This window comes from Podarcis erhardii (assembly GCF_964252035.2).
Source record: "Podarcis erhardii genome assembly, chromosome: 8".
NCBI classification, from domain to species: Eukaryota; Metazoa; Chordata; class Lepidosauria; order Squamata; family Lacertidae; genus Podarcis; species Podarcis erhardii.
The window spans coordinates 50,396,207-50,416,412 of NC_138499.1; the positions used below are offsets into that span (position 1 = coordinate 50,396,207).

At 39.8% G+C, this 20,206-nt stretch overlaps 1 long non-coding RNA gene across 2 annotated transcripts in view; it reads left to right on the top strand.

Annotated features, from left to right (window-relative positions):
- The window catches only part of LOC309348275, a 158,372-nt gene that overhangs the window by 75,158 nt on the left and 63,008 nt on the right, over positions 1-20,206 (top strand). For both annotated transcript variants that reach the window (XR_014159321.1, XR_014159322.1), the window contains exon 2: positions 9,257-9,336. This is a non-coding gene — a long non-coding RNA (uncharacterized lncRNA). The remainder of the gene's footprint in view (positions 1-9,256; positions 9,337-20,206) is intronic.

Below are 20,206 nucleotides of genomic sequence, written 5' to 3' on the forward strand. Positions count from 1 at the left end.
TACCGTGGATTTGTGATACTTCTCTCTGGGATTGGTATAACAAACAGCTGAAAATTGGTGCAAAGCTCTGAAACGGGTGGCAGGATGCATCTCATTTAAACAGTAACTTGCTGTGCCGCAAGGGGCAGTGGGCATATACAACTGAGATCAGTTTGTGCAGCAAGGAGTACTTTGTAATATGTGTAGTGCAGACCTACTTCTATTTACTAAATGATTAATAACTGTTAGCTATTTAAAAAATCCATCTTGGCCAAATTTAAAATATGTAAATGGAAGGACAGATCATGAAGCTGAGGCTCCAATACTTTGGCCACCTCATGAGAAGAGAAGACTCCCTGGAAAAGACCCTGATATTGGGAAAGATTGAGGGCACAAGGAGAAGGGGACGGCAGAGGACGAGATGGTTGGACAGTGTTCTCGAAGCTACCAGCATGAGTTTGACCAAACTGTGGGAAGCAGTGGAAGACAGGAGTGCCTGGCGTGCTCTGGTCCATGGGGTCATGAAGAGTCGGACACGACTAAACGACTAAACAACAACACAATTCACTCTTTCTGTCCCTTCAGTTTTTCTGCAAGCAGCATTGCAATATTTATGAAGAAGGGTTATAGACCTGAGTTACAGCACTTGTTTTACTCTTCAAAGGCAGATTCCATGCTCAGTCCATGGTATCTCCAGGTTGACTCAGGAAAGACTCCTTCCTGAAACCTTGGAGAACTACTGCCAGTCTGTGTCAACAGTAGAGATGAGATGTGTTAAATTGTGGGTGAACATATCAGACGACACAGCAATTCTTCCAAAGCAGCTCTTTATTTGTAAGCTGGAACAGCACTGAACAGCAAATAGCTCAGCCGGCCTGCTTTTATAGGCAGCCGGCTATCAAAATTGTAGCAACAACCCAGGGTTTCCCGCCTAAAGTAACTGACATGGACCTGAGTGAAAACTATATACACAATACCCCTGGTGGCCAATACATAACACCCCTCCCCACCAAGATAAGGCATTAGTTACAATCATAGTGGTTCCATTACATACAGCAATACCCTTATTGGTTTCAGTAAGGCACATAAGCATATTAACTGACCCTATTCACCATACAGCTTTACACGTGCAGTTTGTCCAGTGAACATAGTCTTTTAAATATGGGCTACTGGCCTTGTGGATTTCCCGGGCGGAGAGTTCAGCAGCTTCTGAGGCCACAGCCTCCTCAGTGGCTTTCTGCAGTGTGAGGTCTGGCTTGGCGAGGAGATGCCGTTGCAGACGGATTTCCCAGACTCCGCAGACGATTTGATCCATCAGGGCATCGTCTAAGTCTTGGAACTCGCAGTGCATTGCAGCTTGTCAGAGGGCGGCGGTGTAGTTGTTAATTGACTCCCCCTCTGCCTGGTTCCGGTGGTAGAACACATGGCGGGCAGCAATCTTGGACGGCTTTGGCGCGTAGTGGTTGCGGAGCTTCTCTTGAATCGTGTCCCATGGTGTTGCCTGGACTGCTAAAGGTGCAACCAATGCTCGGGCCATTGTGAACACCTCAGGGACACAAGGCTGAGGAAGAGGCCCTGCTTCTGCTCTACAGACCCTCTTGTCAGCTCATTTGCTTGGAGGTAGCAGTTGAACCGAGCAAGGTAGGAGTCCCATGATTCAGAGGCTGTGGCAAACGGTGGTAGAGGCACAAGTGAAGCCATGGTTCCGATGGCGACATGGAGGCGATGGATGGAACACAGTGCTCTAGCCAGAACGGTCAGCTCTGAATTGGTTCTGCTTCATGATTTCGCTCAGTGTTTCAGCTCCGTGATTCAGCTCATCTCAGAGGGTGGCCGCATCAGCTGTGCTCTGATGTCCATCGATCCCATCCTCATCGCCAGTGTTAAGTTGTAGGTGAACATATCAGACGACACAGCGATTCTTCCAAAGCAGCTCTTTATTTGTAAGCTGGGACAGCACTGAACAGCAAATAGCTCAGCCGGCCTGCTTTTATAGGCAGCCGGCTATCAACATTGTAGCAACAACAACCCAGGGTTTCCCGCCTAAAGTAACTGACGTGGACCTGAGTGAAAATATATACACAATACCCCTTGTGGCCAGGCTGAGAACTTCAATACATAACAAGATGGATCCCTGGTCTGAATCAGTGTAGAGCAGCTTGTTATGTTACTGTGATCCCAAGAGCTGTAGCAATGCAGATTTTGCTGTTAGCATTCTGGATGACAGCCTAAATCCACACCCTGCATTTAAAGCACATCCAGTGCACATTTAAAGCACATGACTTTCCCCAAAGAATCCTGGGAGCTGTTGTTTGTTAAGGAGGCTGGGAATTGTAGCTCTGTGAGGGGGGGGACTGCCAGGCCAGACCCTATAAATATCTAATCAAGTAATGTTGACAGTGAGCAGGTAAATAAACTTCATTTTAGGCATTGATATTCTGCCTCAGGATTATTCTGAAAATACTGGCCTCTTCACATTGTGTTGCTGCCTGGCCTATAACATCAAAAATAGTAACTGACGAGTGCCTTGAGAGAAGAAAGATTCTGTTCAAGGGTTGGTGGTTGTGCACAAAGAATTGAAATCTGAAATAAACTCTACGTAATACTCTAAATTAGTTCAGTCTGGCTTAGGCTTCAATGCTAACCACACTTACCTGGGAATTCAATCTGACTTCTGAATAGATTTGGTTTGGATTGTGCAGTTAGTTGGAGTACACTTTGGCCCATAGGATGAAATGTAATTATATTACTTTGCAGAGCATGTTGGCAGGGATTGTGACAAGTCAAAAGCTTAATATGGTCCATACAGAAGTTCTCTGAGCTGTTTTGACGGATTCATGTGTCTCTATTGCTGGTAGGTTGACAGACTGAATGAAGGCCAAGAAGGCTCCAAATGTGTGTGTGTGTGGAGGAACCCAACATGTTTTGACAGCAGTTGGTTTGGGTAATTAATGGGACTCATACACTGCAACAGCAATTCTATTTTCACCCACATTTTCCCTTGTTTTCTTAAATTGAAGAAAAATGCTTTGCTTGGTGTGCAATTTGTATTTAGTACTGATGGGCGATATCATCATTGTAAGCATGCAGGGCTTGAGCAAACTGCATCCTACATATCTAAGATTCAGAACAATACATTTTCTATCCTTGTTTCAGGGTATTTATCACAATGTAGTTCCTGATGACTTAGATGGCAAAGACCGACAGCATTCAGCATATTAACATTCTTTTGTTCTGACTAGTTATGCCACAATTTCAAACCAGAGTCCCATATTCACCAGTTATACAGGAGTTGCTGGAGCTCATTTATGTTCCTGTGTAATAGATTCTGGTTCTGGCCTGTTGTTCATCAGCATCTGCTGCTATCAAGTGCTCACAGTGGTGTCTCGGGTTAAGTACTTAATTCGTTCCAGAGGTCCGTTCTTAACCTGAAACTGTTCTTAACCTGAAGCACCACTTTAGCTAATGGGGCCTCCTGCTGCTGCTGCGCCACCGGAGCATGATTTCTGTTCTCATCCTGAAGCAAAGTTCTTAACCCAAGGTACTATTTCTGGGTTAGCAGAGTCTCTAACCTGAAGCGTATGTAACCCAAGGTACCACTGTAATCTGAAGTGAATTCTAGCAGTTTCTTTTCCCTTTCATTTTAAAAAGTTATGGCAGTAAAATATGTATACTTTGAATTGAACATCTGATTTTGAAGTCCAATTGAATCATTCAGAAGTGATCCTTTTAATTTGCAGTTGTTTCCCAGATCAAACATTCTGCACCCTCTGGGAATAAATGCAAGATCTTAAAGTGCAAAAGTATGTAATAAAATCATTGCAGATTAATGTTATCTTTTCCACACTGACGTAAGTGGCAAGAGCCCACAAGAAGAGCAAGTATTTTTTCTCAGAACAATTCCTATTCGCAGTTTGTACTAATCACCATAAATTATCTCCCACTCAGTAGCAGCCATGTAAATGTGTGGGATGCACTTAGCTTTCCATCTGTGTCTGAATTCCTATGTGATAGCTACTGCTTAAGATGAAATGGGTTAGGGTACCCTTCACCAACCCAGTGCCCTTCTGCAACATCTGGAAGGCATGGGACTAGCAAATACTGAGTTAGGGCACATATCTTAGGACATAACCTTGGCCCTGAATACTGCTAGAAGCTCATCTGACTTTCACTGTCTTTTTCTCACCATGTCTCCCTCAGTTGGATTCTGTCCCTCCTCCAAATAATCTTTCTGAGACTGCAGCTAGAACTATTGTGTTGTTGCAGAACTAGGTACTTGAACTAGATAATTGTGGGAGGCAGCCCAGGACATCCATTGGGCTCACGTTAGTAAAAGTAGGATGAGTTGGTGGCTTTTTTTTTTCACCCACAAAAATGTATGGAGATATCTATGCCACAAGGCATTACATATGTTAGAGGAGTGATATGTGCAGTCTCCACAGGAAAAAATAACAGACTACTAGGCCAGTGCTATGAACTCCATCCCTCACATTAAGTGAGCACATGTGTGTGTGTAATATATGCAAACACATCTGCCAATCAAGAATCAGGCTTATATAAGAAATAGAAACCCTAAGGACTTCAGGGGACAATGGCTATGTGTCTTTCTATCAGAGCCATGATTAAGACAAGAATAAAAAGTTTTGTGGGTAGAGGTTTGTAGAGGCTGTCAAAAAGCACCAGTCCATGTTGGCTCTATGTAGTGGGCATAAAACTTTGAAAAGCTCTCATGTCATATGATTGTTTATAGTATGCAGTGTCCTTGCACCAATACTGTATGTTTCCAGTGATGTCAGCAACCACACTGGCATGCTGACAATGCACGCACATGGGTGGCACATGTCTTAAGAAGCTTTTAGGTTTTAACCCATCACATGAAATGTTGACATGAGTGAGTGCCTTTTGGCAGCCTTCATATTGGGAACTGGTGGTGGTGGTGAAATAATGTTAAAATCGTCCCCAAACTCCATCTATTATGTTATATCATGGTGTGCATTTTCTGGAGCTAAACTGAACACTGTATTTAAGATGTTTTTATTCATTGCCTGAGAATTGTTTGGGTCTCTAGGTTTGTCTGGAAGCAGAATATATGTATTAGTGATCAGCCGGCCTATTATGGAGGAAAATGAGTGGGAAAATCAGTGCAGCAGAGGGCAATATATTGAGAAACATAGAATGATTTGAAGAACAAAAATTGAGTTAGCAGATTCATTTTCTGGCAGCCTAAATGATGTCCCTGTCCATGGACTACTGGATCAGCCAAAAATCTCTGTCTGTCTGTCTGCCTCACATTTGCTGCAGAAGTAATTTTTCTACAACTAGTGCACAATTTAAAATCCCCCGGTGGTCCTTATTTTATGTAAAGAACAAACATTGACACATTGTGTGGTCTACACATGCTGAGATGAAATTTTAACATGAATTACAAGCTTTTTTATTTTTAAAAAACCACGTGTTGGGGGTCTTATATTAGTCATTATATTGAATTAATGCTTTTCTTTGTAATTTATTGCTAAGAAGGCAATATTGTCATAATGTAACATCTGAAAAACAAACGCCATCATTTCAAGAAGGATTAAAGACAATAGCAACATAGCAACTGTTTCTGTTTGTTTGATGCTTAATCCTTGAATCTGGGTAATGCTAGGGATTTTTTCAGGAACTGTTGGTTCACATCATTAAAGATGCTTTTAGCTTTATTAAGACATTTGTTAAAGATGTTTTTGCTTAAGGACTTTAGCTGAGCGGCTGGGAATCAATAGGATAATTGTATACTGAATTTTGTGACTGTTGCCACAAGTAAAGAGAAATTGGACAGAGATCCAGGAGTTGAGGACACACCAGGCAGGCAATGGGCCATTCTAGGTCCCCACAGGATCTGCTCTATCTTGGCAGCTTTCATTTTCTTTGTTTCAATGATGTTGTGTTGAGATGCCAAGTCTTCTTATGCCAACAATAAAATAATAGCTCTCTAGAGAAATGTAGTTTGAAAAGTTTATGTTTTTCACAACTAGATACCAGAGATGCTGCTGAATGCCACAAAAAGGCATTTTTCTGAGTTGTATTTATTTATTTTTATAATTTATATCTCACCCTTTCTTCATTGACCTCAGGTAAAGGTTACAAGAATAAATACAAACAAGAATAAATTTAAATCAGTTAAAAACCATCCATTAACTACATTTTAAGGTCCAGAAATATTATTCATCAAAAGCCTGATGATAAAAGACATGTTTTCAGTTTGCTAAAAGTAAGCAAAAGGTAGTGCCAAGTGGATTTCTGAGGAGAATGCAGCCCATAACTGAGAAGGCCCACTGTTGAATTAGTTCTCCTCAGGCTTTCCCCAGTGATAGCAACATTCAGGCTGTAAACTCATAGTAAAATAAAGACTCATACAATAATAATTCACAAGTGGCAGTACAGTACACATACATTCCCCCTCCCTGCCTTTATGGTGCCATCTCTGTGAAGGAAAAACATTCAGTATCTATTGACCCTCAGAAACGAATCACAAGAAACCTTCAAAACCTTGTCCACTTCTATTTAATTATCACAGATGGTTTCCATCACTGAGTTACAGAAACTGAAAGGAAGATCTTCAGTAGTGTTTTATGGCTTCCTGGCTGTTATTTGCTAGCTGTGGCTAAGGATTGTATAAAACAGGATATAGCACCAGCAGCAGAAGAAGAAAAAACCCCCTCTCCCGAAAGAGACAGCATCATGAATAAGCAAACAAGCCATGTCAGCCATTATCCAGAGACTAAAGGAGTCAAAAGACTTCAAAGATTGCAGGAACCACATTGTGAGAAAAATAATGACCACACTATAAAAACAAATACAATATTCCGCTGCTTGCTTACAAGATCCTGGCAGCCTTTCTTCAGCTGCAGAATCAAAACATTTCTACCACCCCTGAACTTCCCGGAGAAACCTCTGCTCCTTAACACCTACTGTGATCTGAGGTCATTGGGAGCCAATGTCAGCTCAGCATAAAGAAAGGTTCACATACTCAACTGAGACCCACGTTCAAGAGAGGAAAAAATAGTTTTGAAGGCATTTTGCTGATTCCTTTCAACATCCTCCCTTATAATTCGGGTGACTTTAAAGCTATCCAATTTCAGTGTTAATTTCAACTGGCTGGAGAAGAGCACTTCGGATACACCTTCCTTCCCTTTAAGATGTCCAGATGGATTATTTGTCTTAGATTGAAAATTCAGACATTGGGAGGGCAGAGGTTGGCATCTGGCCACCCCTCCTGTGATTCAAACTGCATGTGACACACTCATCTCTGCCCTATGCATTAGTTCTATACATGAAGCTGTTGAAATCTAAAACTAAAATATAAAATGTCAATTTCTGAGGGATGCCAAATTTGCAACATGGCTAGCTTCTAATATTTATTGTTCTGATAAACTCCCCTAAACCATGGAGTTTTGCAAAGTAATGATTCTTCCTCAGCCTCATCACTATTCTTAGGGAACAATAACGGTAGAATTAGTAGCAAATTACTGCCCATCTCAAAATGCATAAATTATGATTGTGTGAAGAGGAAACATGACAGATGAATGGTAGCTAATCTGGAGAAATTCTGTTCATCTGTTTAATACATTTTAATCCCACCCTCTCTCTGAGAAGCTCAGAGCAGCCTACATGGTTCCCTTCTCTTCCTCTTCCTTAGCATCCCAAGACAAGTAAATGTGTTCTGTGGCTTGAATCTGAGGACTTCAACATAAGTATCCCTTTTCCTAATTCAACATGGCATGATATTGGCTCACTACGGACAGGGGAGAGGAGAAGAGAAAAGCTAACTTATGCCTACCATGTGCAAATTCCTGATAGGTTTATAAGTTACAAAAAACATTGAAAAGTAGATGTTCGAAGAACCTTGCACATGTTCCTTTTCAGGCATAATGTTCAAATGGGGAACTTAGAATCTTAGAATTATGGAATCATAGAGTTGGAAGAGACCACAAGAGTCATCTAGTTCAACCCTCAACAATGCAGGAATCTCAGCTACAACATCCATGACAGATGGCCATCTAACCTGCGCTTAAAAACATCTAAGGAAGGAAAGTCCACCAACTACTTAAGGAGGCTGTTCTACTGTTGTACAACTGTTACCATCAGAAAGTTCTTCCTAATGTTTAGTCAGAATCTCCTTTCTTGTAACTTTTATTCCGGTCCTACCCTCTGGAAGTTAGGATTATTACCTGGGATAGAAATGCTAGTTAGCAGTGTGATAGCTGCATGTCTAAACCATAGACTAAAATAGTAAAACACCACCATTGGATCTTATGACTTTTGATGTAATCAGATCCTATTGACAAGGTAAAAAGCTGTTTTTTAGGGCTGAAACAGGCGTTAATTATATGAACAGATAAATAAATAAAATTAAGGAAAACCCAACTGCATTTAAGCCCTGGGTTCATAATTAACTGTGCTGCATCTGCCAAACATGCGCTATGTGGCAACATGTGAGAAACATATGTAATAACCTGCAAGGTTCAACAAGTGCTGGCATTGATGGGTTACTGGCACTATTTATTCATCCAGGCCTTTAGTTAACTGTCTATTTGTGGCATTAAACACCCTTGCCCTTGCCACACCTGTTTGTTGTTATTGTTTTAAGGTGATACTGGTTTTATATAAATTTGATTTTATTGTGTATTATGTTATTATCCCAGGATTGAGTCCGCTAGAATTTTCCTAAATAAATAAATGGCATATGTCTAGTTCTTTCTAGCAGTTTTATTTGTGGAAGGGGGTTATTTGTTTGTTTGTTTTATTGTGCATTTTGTATTCAGATTTTCTGTTATGAACCACCCTGGGATCGTCAGACGAAGGATGGTATACAAATTAAATCAATCAAGATCATTGTCATCACATACATTAGATTGATTATAAAGCTATTGGGTACTTTATAACTGAGAAGCAGGGAGTGATGAGAATAGAAATGGAATAGGTCAAGGTTTAAATTGGCCAATTGATTCTTTGCTTGGGGTTGGGGGAAATAGGACTTATTAAGGCAATTCATTCTATGAGTCTAGCACAACTCTGAGGAATGCCAAAGAAAGCAAGATGTCAAAATCGAAGTCACCATATGTGCATCATATTTTTCCATGGGTGATCCTGAATATAAATATACATTTTTTTAAAAATGTCAACTACTGCTTTATGTGTTTATTTCTCTTTGGAATGGAATTCACTGGGTTAATTTTTATTAGCTGCTATAACTGATAGCAGTTAGGTGCTTACCTCTCATTCTCATTTATTTCAGGTTGCAGACACTATATTTCCATAGTCTGATGACTTCATGCTGGAGCTGTTTCATCAGACAAGCCTGAGCTTGAACTAAAGGTACGTAGTATTTCCTTAAAACATAGATGTTAGTGTTATTTTTTACAGGTTGCTTAGCAAATTGCACATTTTTATGGTCACTCAACAGTCTGGGGGGGCAGCAGGGGTAAGCAAGAGTGGGGGATTTCAGACAATACTTTAAATACTTTTTTATTTCAGGCTGTTTTTATTTTGTGTGTGTGGTGCTTTGCATTGGTTTCACTGCTACTGTTTTAATGCTTTAATGCTGGATGTATTCATGAGGTTCTGATTGAGAGAGTGTGTGTTTGGGAATATTGTAGTATTGATTTAATTTTCTTTTTTGATGTAAGCTTCCTTGGGAAGTTTTACCCTAAATAATAGCAAATTAATAAATATTCATTAAAAGTTGTTGGTTCTAGTGGCGCAAGATTTGTGTGTGCCCTATTTTCTTTCTGTTACTGTCATCATTTTTAATTTTTATTATGGCTAGGGGTCTCAAAAACTGAAAGGAGCCCATGATTGTACATAAGAAATTGGGCACATAACCCCAAATATCAAATGTTAGCATTGTGGACTGATTAATATTACGCTACTGCCATGAGAAGCCTCCATAAAATGGAATGAAGCAGTGATTCAGCTGCCTAATACACTTGATTTAATCTTAAAAGTCACATTTATATAGCAATATGGCCTTACAAGACAGAAGCATTTTAGGGGAAGCAGCCCCCAAAATATTTTTATCCCACAGAATATTGTGTTGTTTGGAAAGCTTCCCCACCAGCCTATTTGATTTTAGTGGTGGCTTTCACAATGGCATAATGGCATGGTGGCTAAGCTAACAAAAGGTATTCTGTGCTCTTTTCAACTGTTTAATAATGTATGGTGTTTAGGGATATATTAATAATATTCTATAGTTCCATTTCTCTGTATACAATCAATGCACAGCCTTTGTCACTGGTGAACTCAATTATGAGAGCCTACCCCAACCCGATCTGTAGTAATAGGAGTAAAATTGAACTGGGAAAAAACCAAGTCAGCACATCTTTAACCAGGTGTTCAAGACTGTATTCTTTGAGACTGAGAATTAGATTATCTTTTGTGGGAAGAGCTGTTTATTGTACCCCACATAGAATTAGTGAAACATTTCTGTCTTCCATCTTTTTTGGGGGGGAATCCCCTGAATATCCTGTTTGAAAAGGCATAGTAAGAAACAGTGGACATAAATAAACAATAAATACAGCATATCTCCCTATGCAAACAAATGAGATTTGTAATAACATAGCCATGGCAATAAAGAATGTTTACCTCAATTTTATATAGCATAAGCTTATAACGTTTGGGACTTAGAGAATCCCAGATTCATTTCCTCTTACAGTTCCTTGCACCACAATAAAATTGTTCTCTTACAGCTGCCAACGCATCTTCTGCCAATAGCCTTGGGACTTTCTGAGAATCTCCTTGTTTATCCAAGAACAATTATTTTCATCACAGAGAGGCTACTTTGTATGTCATGTGCAAGGTTCTTAACAGAAATGGGGGCCACTATACAATCTTTATACAGAAAAGTGCTTTGCTCCCCAGTCAGCGTGAGAAAGAATCTACACGGGGTTGCCACCTAATCCATAAAAGGGAGAACAAAAATTCAAGGGTTTAACAAGGATGCTGAGCTTAAATGAACAAGCAAGCAAATAAAACTTGGGTGTGATCCATAACCATTAAAAGTAGTGGGAAATCTGCCATTTATTTCAACGAGACGTTGATTCCATTCCATTCTGAGAAGCAAAACCACCATTGTTGTGGCCAGTATTAAATAGGAATTGGGAGAAATTCACGTGTTTTTCATTTTAATACAAACAAACCTAATTCACACCCAATATGCGAACCAAAATGCAATCTGAGTTTTATGTTGCAGTTCCCCAACAAAAAAATGCATACAACAATTTGTGCGTTCAGGAAAAATGCATGAGCAGAATACATTATATTAGTGAATATTGTTTGGAAAAAATGGATTATGCTGCAAAACTGCATATAAGATACCTAGGAGAAGTATGCATGAAAATGCATACAAATGTTAATGTAGATTATTTTAAAAAAGCATAAACCATCATAAACCAATGTGGAAAGGCAATGAATGAAACCAAAATGGGCAGTGTTATGTACTGAAGTTCTCACCCTGGGCCAGCAGGGGGATACTGTAGATAGTTTTCACTCAGGTCCACGTCAGTTATTTTAGGCGGGAAACCCTGGGTTGTTGTTGCTACAATGTTGACAGCCGGCTGCCTATAAAAGCAGGCCGGCTGAGCTGTTTGCTGTTCAGTTCTGTCCAGCTTACAAATAAAGAGCTGCTCTGGAGAAATCGATAGGTATATCTCTAATATTAAACAGTTGACAAGGTAGGAACCATAGAGCGCTCCAACTCTGAGAGCAGAACAAACTGCTATCATGGTCTGTTCATTCATCTAGAGCAGACATGTTCAACCGGTCAACTGCGATCGACAGGTAGTGATCGTGGTCGATCACCCCTGGTGATCGTGGTCGATCACGGAATTTAAAGAACTGGGGAATTAATGTCTCCACCCTACTGCTCCCCTCTCTCTGTCCCTCTGTTGCGTCAAGTGGGCAGTGTTTGGCATTTTCTGTTGGTGATTGGGAATACGATGATTGGCTTTAGCGCTGCGTGCGTTTTTTAGCAGTGGAGTTTTAGGTGAGCGAATCATGTCATTCCCCCTTCAAAGAAGCTCAGTCAACTCTGGTCAATCCTCAATAACAATTGGTAGATCACTGCCAGTTGTTTTTTTTAATACTGGGAGTAGATCACAGTCTCTTGGGACCTGATCTAGATAATGGGCAACCCAACCTACAGTTAATTATAATGATAATTGTATTGTTAAAGGTGCAGTGGTTTTTCTTACATCCAGAACACAATGAACACCCAAATGGGGTGAAGGTTAAAAGCTAAAGGTTTTATTAAATTGCCCAAAGAAAGCTACAAAGCATTGTCATGATCTTACACCCCTTCAGTCTTTCATTGCCGAGAACCCAATCAGCCATGGGCATGACTCCTGAAGATAGAGATGCAGCCCTTTCTGCAGTCTAGACTCTGCAGAGCTTCTCCCTAACAGAGGTATTCTCTGGGCTTGTATGCCCACACATAAATTCCCACCAAAGGGAAAGATTGGAATTGTTGTTGTTGTTGTTGTTGTTGTTATTTAGTCGTTTAGTCGTGTCCGACTCTTTGTGACCCCATGGACCAGAGCACATCAGGCACTCCTGTCTTCCACTGCCTCCTGCAGTTTGGTCAAGCTCATGCTGGTAGCTTCAAGAACACTGTCCAACCATCTCATCCTCTGTTGTCCCCTTCTCCTTGTGCCCTCCATCTTTCCCAACATCAGGGTCTTTTCCAGGGAGACTTCTCTTCTCATGAGGTGGCCAAAGTATTGGAGCCTCAGCGTCACAATCTGTCCTTCCAGTGAGCACTCAGGGCTGATTTCCTTAAGAATGGATAGGTTTGATCTTCTTGCAGTGGGACTCCTCCAGCACCATAATTCAAAAGCATCAATTCTTTGGCGATGAGCCTTCTTTATGGTCCAGCTCTCACTTCCATACATCACTACTGGGAAAACCATAGCTTTAACTATATGGACTTTTGTTGGCAAGGTGATGTCTCTGCTTTTTAGGATGCTGTCTAGGTTAAGATTGGGATTACATAAACCAAACCTGGTGCTTGAGTGACACAATGGCTGCTACTCATCATTAGTATTGTCAGCATACTGTCCCCTTGATTTTATTCTTTCATATTAAATGAAAAAAATAATTGTCTCCTTTGTCTTTAGTATCTTTGTCACTTTCTTCTGAATCATTATGTATTTGTCAACATGTTTCTTGAATTGAATGGGCTACGGTGTTCTTTATGAGACCTCGCCACACTGTTATCTCCTGAGTCTCCTCCTTAATCTACCATGGGTTTGATCTCTTATGTATCAAAAGTTTTCCAGGCAGTTGCTCCAGTCTAGTTATAGCCTATGTGTAGATAATAGAGGATAGGAATATGCTTGGGGTGGCAAATGAAGGCAGCTTAGCTCTGGTTGCCACTACTTTTTAAGGGAGAGGCATGCTCCACTGTCAGATGCAATATCTCATTGAAACCAGTGATTAAAAGCAGTATAAAAATGTTGCAAATAAATGAATAAGTATCATTTTATTTTGATGTTCAGCCGTGCCACCAACATTCCCCACTCCTTAAGGAAATAAAGTTTATGTTCAAAATCCATCAGAAATGAAAAGCAAAAAAGGATTGTAGGATTTAATTTGGACTGACTTTGCCAGCACTTCTTTCTTTTGATAGACAATTCAGTTTCATGTGCTATCCTTCAGGTGTCTCACTATATGCCACAGGAAACCAGTCTTGCTCAGGATTTCCCCACCCATCTCTTTAAACTAAAAACAACTGCAATTCACTTTAATCTCTGAAGGCTATCCAAACATTGTGCTGGAAAATGGTCTAAACCAAAATAGCTGGCACAATGTGTGTTGACAAGCTTTAAAGGAATTCTGTCAGATTCTATGGAAAAAAATATTGTTTCATCTAACTAGAAATCTGTTAGATATAAATAGCTAAGCCATCAACATTCTCATGTGTTAATTAAAAAAAATGTTTTGGGAAGAAAATACAACACTGAATTTATGTGGAGAGTGTCCCAGAGAATGTTAGGAAGGCAGTAATGCCATTGTCATCAATGCAATTCTTGGGTTCCATTGACTTCAGTGAGATTTAGGGCTTATCCACACTTATCTTTCCACTGCTCTTTCCAGGCATGGTCCACAGTTTAAAGCTCCATGTCCAAGTGCCCCCCCCCCCTTTGCTCCAGAGCTTTCCATCTGAAAACCCACTCTTTAGAGTTCAATCAGAGTTCAATCAATATGCAGAAAACCCGAATTGATGTTTGCTCCAATTCAGCTTTAAAGAGCGAGTGTTCACAGAGCAAGCTTGAGGCAAAAAACCCAATGAAACAAAACACAGGCATGAAGTGTTAAAGTGCAGACCCCTGCCTGCAAAGAGCGGGACAAAAGTTAAGTGTGGTTAAGCCCTTAGTTGTGCTTAACGTTCTCTGGATTGTGACTTAAACCCACTCCTATTGCCTCTGCTTGAAATAAGCAACTGGCAAGCGAACTATACAGAAGCAACTTTAACACAGCAACATTACTGGAAGGATTAAAGAAAGCCTGGTTGATTGCTGTTTGTAAGTCAAGACAGAAAGAAAAATTGTGGCCGACATATGGGCTGCATTTTCATAAGCAACAGGTGTGTTTCATTCTGTTGAAGGCAATTGCTGTATCTTTTCTGTTTTCTGGCAGTAACTTATGAAGGATAAGACAATCCCATTTTCTAGCTTTGAACTTCATTTTTGCTTGGCAGTCAAAGCTTCTATTCATTTCAGAGATAGTCTGCATTTGCATTACAACCTCTGCTTTTCTTGGAATGTGAGATCACTTCCTGGCAAAATGACTACATCTTTACTATCTGTGATTGCCTTGTGAATTCTTTTCTAGTGTCATTCACACCAATATATATTTTGCCCTGAGCTTGTTACATAGGTGAGCTGCAGAGCATTATTAGATAAAACTAACATTTTTAAGCCCTTAAGATTTAGCCACATGTCATACTACTGGATTAAGTGGTTTCTTAATGATGGCAGAAACCATTAAGGTTCTTATATTTACACTCACAGGAGGGGTTACCCAACAGCTTGCTTCAGGTGGAACTCAGTACATGTCTCAGGACTGCACATGTGAATTTGCTCTGAGCAATGGTTGCATCATTGTGGTAAGCAGAGAAGGAGCCCCTTTTGTTGCAACCAACTTTGATCCCAGTATGTGACAACGAAACAGCAATTGGTTGCATCTGCTTAATTACATTCCTTGGAACTCAACACCACAGTCAATGCAAGCAACACCTATAACTTAGGAAGACAGGAAGCTGCCTTATAGTGAATCAGACCATTGGCCCATCTACACTGTCTGCACTGATTGGCTCTCCAGGACTTCAGACAAGTTTCTCTCCAAGCCTGGAGATTCCAGAGATTTGTCATGGACCTTCTGCATACAAAGTAGATGTTCTGCCACTGAACTACAGCCTTTCCTCATTTGGCCATCAACCATCCCTTGTAGGTGACCCACTTATTAAAATAATATTGGAATGGTGGAAACATCATTGTTCTTTTGCTTTAGCCCCATGTCATGAAACTTAGTGGATATGACTCAAGATGCCGCATGAAAACTCATCACCTGGGTTTCTTTGTATGCAATGATATTTAAGTTTAGCTTGGACTTTTCTGAAAGTGTTCTTAAACTCATCTCAAGGTTTACTATATATATAAAAATCCCTATAACTGGGTGCAGGTCAGTTGTCCCCATCAAATAGATTCCACCCTTTTTTGCCAGTTTTTGGGGACCCCCCCTCCGAAGCTGATCCACACTGCTCTTTTGCAGATGCTCCACACAAACTGTGTAGCTGGAAGTGCAAGACAAAGAGGATAAGAAATGTGACTGACTCGTGATATATCCACATATGTCCCTGTTCAGTATTCCTGATGTTTTTCTGAATAATAAGTGGCATACCAACAAACAGACACTTACCTATCAAAGAAGACATGAAGCCCTGAAAAACTTCATCACATGAAATTGTAACAGGTTTTTGGCAAGGAAACCAGCAAATCTCTGTGCTTGTCTTTCCTGTGTGCCCATCTGATAAACTATTCCCTACCAGGATTATTACACTGGGTTTTTTGCACTGCACACAAGAATTTAGAATAAGGATTGAGTGGAAAAGAATATACATTTTAATGATTTGGTATTCATTGCTCAGTCTATATTGATGCAGAATATAATTAATCTTTTAGCCTAAAGAGTGGCTTAAAAGTATAATGGATGTGGTAAATGTTATAATCTGAAAAAATATAAATACAAAATTGGAGGATATCTGTCATTGATGTGATTTACACTGTGCCTGCAGCTTTGGAAACAAGCATCTATCTAAACAGCCAAAGCCAGAAACTTGCAACTTGCCTAATAATCTACCAGACCGTCCCAGTTATAATTAAATACAGTATGATGCACTGAATCATGCTTGACATAAAGATGTTACTTGTTTTTATTCCCTGAAAATTCAGATTGCTTCCATATGAAGCTCTTTCTTTCTTTGCACTCTTTTTGTCTCTTCACATTAACCAACAAGTAAAATAAATAATGTAATTATTATCATTAAGTATTCTAAAAGTTTGGTTTCTATGCCCTCACTCCTAATTTTTCTTCTGCTTTCTTTAGTTTCTGCCTGCCTCTCATCCATACAGATCTCTCTTATATCATAGAACACCCGTGAGCCTATTTTCTTAAACCTCAGCTGAATGACAGTATGTTGAGAAATAGAATTTCAGTTTTCCACTAAGAGGAGAATGCAGTGATGTTCACAACCAAATCCATGGAGTTTCTGCTTGACACAGTTCTTCAATGGATCGCTCAGTTGGTTGGAGCATGGTGCTGATAACGCCAGGGCTGCAGGTTTGATCCCCTTGAGGGACAGTTGTATATTCCTGCATGGGGCTGGACTAGATGATCCTCAGGGTCCTTTCCAAGTCTACAATTCTGTGACTCTGTTATTCTTATATCCTGCCCCTCGTATAAGGAGAAAAAAGAAATCTCAATGACCAAATATAAGTTTCCTCACTCCTTCAAACAGCAGCACTTGTAATTTGATAGACAGCAAATTTGCATTTTATACAGGAGCCAACTGCAGAATCATAAACTGTTATATTAGAAAGGCTGTAATAGACTCATTGTGCTTCCTTTAAACATTTATTTCACATATTGATAAAAGAGGAAACTAGTCAAACAGGGTCTCTGAATAAATTTTTTTTTAAAGCAAAATACTAAACTGATCAATGTTTGGCTTTCTAGTATAGCTTTCCACATTCAGTTGTTTCTGCTTTTTTGACCCAATTTCCTCTGGACAGAAGAGACCATGAAAGTTTTGCTCTAAACATATAGTTCATTTCCCCAATTTGCCCTCTCTTATTATTATTGTACCTTGGCAACAAAGATGCATTTAACTCAAAAGCACACCATATTTTAATTACCATTTTAAATCCTTCCCCTGGGTGAGAGTATTACCCAGATGGGAAGTTTCTGAAATCTTTAATAAAGATTCTTACAGCACCTTAAATACTAACAAACGTATTATGGCACAAGCTTTTGTGTATCTGATGAAGTAGATTGTAGCCCACAAACATTTATGCCATAATAAATTTGTTAAGTCTTTAAGGTTCCACAATTAACAGCTTTTTGAAAATCATTCCAAATGTTTACAAACTGGGGTAAGCAGCAGCAAAAATGGCAAGTCTACAGCTTATACTGAATTGGAATGTTTATTTTTAGTAAAATCATAAGAATCTCAGAGTGTATTGAGGAAAAATCATGTTCTTTTTTTCTCCAAAAAGAAAAAAATGTTGGGATGTTTGCTCTGAATAGATATTTCTTAAAAGGATATCATTGTTCTGAAAAATAATAAAACTACTTGTAAGATAGCTTTAATGAATCAAATATGGGACAGAATTTTTATTAGTTCAAATCCATCATGGAAAATAACCTAAATTAGTCCAATCTGAAATTAGTCCAATTTGAAATTAGTCCAATCTGAAACAGATTTTTACTGTTTCTGCAATAAATGTGAGTGTTGCATTTGCATTTGCAAATTATTAAGTGACAACAAAGTAACCCTTAAAGAAATGTACCTTCCCGGTTAGTTATTTTAACCCGTGAGGCCTCCACCGTTCATCCATCTCTTCTTTGAACACTTTTGCTTCTGAACTGAAGCATTTCAAAGGTCAATACAGACATTCATTCCTACATATGTCTAATCTTGGACATTAGAGCTTTACTTTTACCTCTATCAGAGACGCCTTGGTCAATATCTAGTTAATCTTTACCCTATATAACCTGGTCCTTGCTTTATGTGAAAAGCAAATGCCAGCAGAACTAATTATAGAATTGAGAGAGTTAAGTGAGCCTCACCCCCACCCCCCATTTTCTTTTAAAAGAGCTGCAGGGGCTGTTTGCACAGGCTGGAGTCAACCATCAAGGTGACTTTACCTAAGATTTATTTGAAATGCTTTTTTCCAGAGAATAAAGCAATGACAAATTATATGTTTATATACTGAACGGATCTTAAGCTAGCAAGACAGTATCAATCATCCACTATAGTTGTGATGCATTGGTGTCCAGAAACCCAGCTTTTTTTTTATTTAGGCAGTAATTAGTGCAAAATATCTTTTGATGTCAATTTGAAATTTGCTCTTGCCTATCAAAGTGTGATAGGTTGTTTCAATACACTCCAAGATATGGACAGTGCTGTATATGCTGATGGAAAAGTTCAGGCATAGGCCTAATAGCTTTTAATATGAGAAAAAGAGAGCCAATATACTACTGAACATAGCTTGTTAGTGAGTAACTGAGATGCACAGGTGGAAGGATGACTTCCAGGGTACCTTGAACTTTGGGAAATGCTCTGCGTGTGCAGTAGAAATGCACATAAAAAATATTTCAAAACAACGATGGCCTAACCACAGCCTTAAGCAGCAGCCAGGGCTCAAATGCAGATGGTGAAGAGCTTCTGTGATCCAACACTTTAGTATTGCCTGCATAGGTACAGACAACTCCCAAGAACATATGGCAGCCAGGATTCCCTGCTTCATCAATTCTGATTCTAACTTACCGCTTGCTAAGTGAACATCATAGGAACATAGAAAGCTGATTTAAGCTGAGTCAGACCATTAGGTTCATGTAGCTCAGCATTGTCTACACTGACTGGCAGTACCCCCCCCTCCGCTGGTCTTTCCCAGCCAGGGATTGAACCTGGGAATATCTAAATCCAAAGCAGATACTGTTCCACTGAACCACGGCCCTTCCTGCCTCCCTGACCGTTGGTTCTGCCTTCTCCAAGGTAAGACAATTGAAGAAAGTTGCTCTCATCCACTTAGGTCATGGTGGCGGGGGAATTTTGAGGTGCTTGTGATATACTCCTACCCACATAGACTGTTATTCACTTCAGCTGAGAGAAAAGCTCCATGCATACATCACCTTTGCGTGTATAAAGGTAAAGGGACTCCTGATCATTACGTCCGGTCGCATGTATAGCTGCTCCTTTATTAAAACAAATGAGGCAAGCTGCATGTGCAGCAATTCAGTCCTTGCTAGGTTAAACAACTGCCATCCTCAGAAGCCTTGGCACTAAGAAACCCCATGGAAATAAATGGGATGTAAACACATAGTTAAATAACTTGGTCAGCAGACTTTTGGTGTCACTGTTATCCTGGTGTGGTTTGAAAGGATTTGTCAAAACACTTTTGTGAGCTTTTTCTTTTTTCCTTCTTTTCAACCTCCTGCCCCAGAAGTTGAAGTGGAAGAATGATTTAATAAGGAAAGGATGCTGCGTTGGTAGAACATTAGGCTTAGAGCACTTTCTTCCTGCTAGTGTTGTGGACATCTGGAAACATTCCACTGCTTCATTTTATTAGAACATTTAAGTCACCCCATTAAAAAAAAAAAGGGGGGGGGGGAGAAACAGACAGAGAAACAGACTGAGTGAGTACTATAGATTATTGTTGATAGATCAGTCGCAGATTGCACTGCCCACACTATTGCCACACTTAATATGGCTGTTGACTGTCCTGCTTGGAGGGTTTGTGCATCATCTCACAAGAGCAATGAATGACTCATGCCAATATTTTCCTAGTCTTTGTTGTAGAGAGAGAGCAAACTGATAAGAAACAAAGTACATGTGCCAAGTGGCTCTTTTAATAGCAACAGTTTATTTTTGAGTAAAATGTCCACAGGCCTTGCAAATAGAATCTCAGCT